This window comes from Triticum dicoccoides, chromosome 2A, assembly GCF_002162155.2.
Source record: "Triticum dicoccoides isolate Atlit2015 ecotype Zavitan chromosome 2A, WEW_v2.0, whole genome shotgun sequence".
NCBI classification, from domain to species: Eukaryota; Viridiplantae; Streptophyta; class Magnoliopsida; order Poales; family Poaceae; genus Triticum; species Triticum dicoccoides.
In genome coordinates this window covers 164,155,715-164,161,388 of record NC_041382.1, presented here as the reverse complement: position 1 = coordinate 164,161,388, position 5,674 = coordinate 164,155,715, and positions in this window count along the sequence as shown.

Here is a 5,674-nt window from a genome sequence, read left to right as displayed (position 1 = left end):
AGTCATCATATTGAGCTAGCCAAACGTTCATAATGTCTGCATCTGCTCCTGCAATAGGTCTGTCACCTAGCGGTGCATCAAGGACATAATTCTTCTGTGCAGCAATGAGGATAAACCTCAGATCACGGATCCAATCTGCATCATTGCTACTAACATCTTTCAACACAATTTTCTCCAGGAACATATCAAAATAAACACAGGGAAGCAACAACGCGAGCTATTGATCTACAACATGATTTGCAAAATACTACCAGGACTAGGTTCATGATAAATTTAAGTTCAATTTAATCATATTACTTAAGAACTCCCACTTAGATAGACATCCCTCTAATCCTCTAAGTGATCACGTGATCCAAATCAACTAAACCATGCCCGATCATCACGTGAGATGGAGTAGTTTCATTGGTGAACATCACTATGTTGATCATATCTACTATATGATTCACGCTCGACCTTTCGGTCTCCGTGTTCCGAGGCCATATCTGTATATGCTTGGCTCGTCAAGTATAACCTGAGTATTCCGCGTGTGCAACTGTTTTGCACCCGTTGTATTTGAACGTAGAGCCTATCACACCCGATCATCACGTGGTGTCTCAGCACGAAGCACTTTCGCAATGGTGCATACTCAAGGAGAACACTTCTTGATAATTAGTGAGAGATCATCTTAAAATGCTACCGTCAAACTAAGCAAAATAAGATGTATAAAATATAAACATCATATGCAATCAAAATATGTGACATGATATGGCCATCATCATCTTGCGCCTTTGATCTCCATCTCCAAAGTACTGTCATGATCTCTATCGTCACCAGCATGACACCATGATCTCCATCATCTTGATCCATATCAATGTGTCGTCACACGGTCGTCTCGCCAACTATTGCTCTTGCAACTATTGCTATCGCATAGCGATAAAGTAAAGCAATTATTTGGCGCTTGCATCTTATGCAATAAAGAGACAACCATAAGGCTTTTGCCAGTTACCGATAACTTTAACAAAACATGATCATCTCATACAACAACTTATATCTCATCATGTTTTGACCATATCACATCACAACATGCCCTGCAAAAACAAGTTAGACGTCCTCTACTTTGTTGTTGCAAGTTTTACATGGCTGCTACGGGCTTAAGCAAGAACCAATCTTACCTACGCATCAAAACCACAACGATAGTTTGTCAAGTTGGTGCGTTTTTAACCTTCGCAAGGACCGGGCGTAGCCACACTCGGTTCAACTAAAGTTGGAGAAACTGTCACCCGCTAGCCACCTTTGTGCAAAGCACGTCGGGAGAACCGGTCTCGCATAAGCGTACGCATAATGTCGGTCCGGGCCGCTTCGTCCAACAATACCGCCGAACCAAAGTATGACATGCTGGTAAGAAGTATGACTTATATCGCCCACAACTCACTTGTGTTCTACTTGTGCATATAACATCAACACATAAAACCTAGGCTCTGATGCCACTGTTGGGGAACGTAGTAATTTCAAAAAAATTCCTATGCACACGCAAGATCATGGTGATGCATAGCAACAAGGGGAGAGTGTGATCTACGTACCCTTGTAGATTGACAACGAAAGCGTTTGGTTGGTGTAGTCGTACGTCTTCACGGCCCGACCGATCAAGCACCGAAACTACGGCACCTCCGAGTTTTAGCACACGTTCAGCTCGATGACGATCCCTGGACTCCGATCCAGCAAAGTGTCGGGGAAGAGTTCCGTCAGCACAACGGTGTGGTGACGATCTTGATGTACTACTGTCGCAGGGCTTCGCCTAAGCACCGCTACAATATTATCGAGGACTATGGTGGCAGGGGGCGCCGCACACGGCTAAGAATATGACCACCTGGATCAACTTGTGTGTTTCTGGGGTGCCCCTGCCTCCGTATATAAAGGACTAAAGGGGGGGTGCGGCCGGCCTAGGAGAGGCACGCCAGGAGAGTCCTACTCCCTCTGGGAGTAGGATTCCCCCCCCCAATCCTAGTTGGAATAGGATTCGCGGAGGGGGGAAAGAGAGAGAGGGGCCGGCCCCCTCTCCTTGTCCTATTCGGACCAAGGGAGGGGAGGGGCGCGCGGCCCATGTTGGGCTGCCTCTTCTCTTTTCCACTAAGGCCCACTATGGCCCATATAGCTCCCGGGGGGTTCCGGTAACCTCCCGGTACTCTGGTAAAATCCCGATTTCACCCGGAACACTTCCGATATCCAAACATAGGCTTCCAATATATCAATCTTTATGTATCGACCATTTCGAGACTCCTCGTCATGTCCGTGATCACATCCGGGACTCCGAACAAACTTCGGTACATCAAAATGCATAAACTCATAATATAACTGTCATCGTAACCTTAAGCGTGCGGACCCTACGGGTTCGAGAACACTGTAGACATGACCGAGACATGTCTCCGGTCAATAACCAATAGCGGGACCTGGATGCCCATATTGGCTCCTACATATTCTACGAAGATCTTTATCGGTCAGACCGCATAACAACATACGTTGTTCCCTTTTTTCATCGGTATGTTACTTGCCCGAGATTCGATCGTCGGTATCTCAATACCTAGTTCAATCTCGTTACCGGCAAGTCTCTTTACTTGTTCCGTAATACATCATCTCACAACTAACTCATTAGTTGCAATGCTTGCAAGGCTTATGTGATGTGCATTACCGAGAGGGCCTAGAGATACCTCTCCGACAATTGGAGTGATAAACCCTAATCTCGAAATACGCCAACCCAACATGTACCTTTGGAGACACCTGTAGAGCACCTTTATAATCACCCAGTTACGTTGTGACGTTTGGTAGCACACAAAGTGTTCCTCCGGTAAACGGGAGTTGCATAATCTCATAGTCATAGGAACATGTATAAGTCATGAAGAAAGCAATAGCAACATACTAAACGATCGGGTGCTAAGCTAATGGAATGGGTCATGTCAATTAGATCATTCACCTAATGATGTGATCTCGTTAATCAAATAACAACTCTTTGTCCATGGTTAGGAAACATAACCATCTTTGATTAACGAGCTAGTCAAGTAGAGTCATACTAGTGACACTCTGTTTGTTTATGTATTCACACATGTATTATGTTTCCGATTAATACAATTCTAGCATGAATAATAAACATTTATCATGATATAAGGAAATAAATAATAACTTTATTATTGCCTCTAGGGCATATTTCCTTAAAGAACTGCACATAAGGTATTGCAATCTGGCTTTTATTGGCCTACTCTCTTCAAGGACGCCCGTAAGTTTGTCCTATCTTGTGATGAATGTCAAAGAATTGGTAATATTAGTAGACGTCAAGAAATGCCTATGAATTATTCACTCGTTATTGAACCATTTGATGTTTGGGGCTTTGACTATATGGGACCCTTTCCTTCCTCTAATGGATATACACATATTTTAGTTGCTGTTGGTTACGTTACTAAGTGGGTAGAAGCTATTCCAACTAGTAGTGCTGATCATAACACTTCTATTAAAATGCTTAAAGAATTTATTTTTCCAAGATTTGGAGTCCCAAGATATTTAATGACTGATGGTGGTTCACATTTTATTCATGGTGCTTTCCGTAAAATGCTTTCTAAGTATGATATTAATCATAGAATTTCATCTCCTTATCACCCTCAGTCTAGTGGTCAAGTATTATTGAGTAATAGAGAACTCAAATTAATTTTGCAACAGACTATTAATAGATCTAGAAAGAATTGGTCCAAGAAACTTGACGATGCATTATGGGCCTATCGAACTGCATATAAAAATCCTATGGGTATGTCTCCGTATAAAATGGTTTATGGAAAAGCATGTCACTTACCTCTCGAACTAGAACACAAGGCATATTGGGCCATTAAAGAACTCAATTATGATTTTAAACTTGCCAGTGAGAAGAGGCTATTTGATATTAGCTCACTTGATGAATGGAGAACCCAATCCTATGAAAATGACAAGTTGTTTGAAGAAAAAGTTAAAAGATGGCATGACAAAAGAATACAAAAGCGTGAGTTTAATGTAGGTGATTATGTATTGCTATACAACTCTCGTTTAAGATTTTTTGCAGGAAAACTTCTCTCTAAATGGGAAGGTCCTTACGTTATCGAAGAGGTCTACTGTTCCAGTGCCATAAAAATCAACAACTTCGAAGGCACAAATCCGAAGGTGGTGAACAGTCAAAGAATCAAACATTATATCTCAGGTAATCCCATAAATGTTGAAACCAACGTTATTGAAACCGTAACCCCGGAGGAATACATAAGGGACACTTTCTGGAACGTTTCAAACTCCGAAAAGGAATATGTATGTGGTACGGTAAGTAAACCGACTCCAAAACAGTTTTTAAGGCATTATTTCTCCGTTTTGGAATATTTAGAAAAATAGAAAAATAAGTAGCAGTCCGGGAAGGACACGAGGGTGGAGGGCGCGCCCTACCCTACTGGGCGCGCCCCCTACCTCGTGGGCACCTCGTGTGCTCTCCGGACTCCGTTTTCGTACACGACACATATTTTGGTTGGTAAAAATTCATTATATAATCTCTCGGAGGTTTTGACTCCCATATCATGCAATTATCCTCTGTTTTGTGTTTCGAGCTGTTGCTGTTGCTGTAGATTAGAGCAAGATGTCTTCGCAAGAGTCAGTCGGGGAGAGCCGGGTGTCTCACCCGGCACCGAGATCAATGACAAACAACAATGTTGACCTCTTTGGGTCAGTAACGGAGGAAGAGATGGAGGCCGAATTGAAGAGGATAGATGCCATGGAAGAAGATCAAGAAGTCACTTCCCGCTTTTGAGCTGGATTCACAATGGGAGAACTGCAGAGCTCGGCTATTCCAAACTCGGTTATCCCTTCCAATGTTAGATTTCTTTCTTATGAGAATATGAAAAGAGTGTCACTGGTTCTCCCGCAGCTATGCAGCACCCTTGGGTGCAGGTAGCTTTGGCTGTTACAGGAAAACTCTGAAAGGAAATTATGGACCTCAAGCAGCAAGTCAATAAGCTCGAGGAGGAGAATCGTATCCTGAGGGGCATCATCGCCAAGAACATCACATCACCACCCACGAAAAGAGAGACATAATCACCTGGGTATGGGCACTCCCCTTGGCAACTACCAAGCTTGGGGGAGTGCCCCAGTATCGTATCACCATCACTTTTATCTTTACCATTTTTCTTAGTTCGATCCTTTTGGTAATATCTTGATCTAGTAGAATGAAAGTTCTTAGTATAATCTAGTTGTGAGTTTTGCTTTATAATCCTTCTATGTAATCGAGTCTGTGAGCTATATAATAAATATTAGTGTTGAGTCAAGGGCTTGATTATTTGCCATGATCCTGAGGGAATAAAAGAAAAGAGAAAGAGATAAAAAGAAACAAAGAGATCATGTGAGTCTTATGGAGAGTAATGAGCTCACATAGAAAAAGTATGATGAATAAAAGTTGTTGAGGGTTGACAAACATAGTTTAGGTCATCGTTGCAATTAATAGGAAGTAATAAAGAAAGAGAGGTCTTCACATATAGATATACTATCTTGGACATCTTTTATGATCGTGAGCACTCATTAAAATATGACATGCTAAAAGAGTTGACATTGGACAAGGAAGACAACGTAATGGGTTATGATTTCTTACAACTGAGATAAATTATATTGTCATGGATCATCCAACATGGTTGAGCTTGCCTTCCCC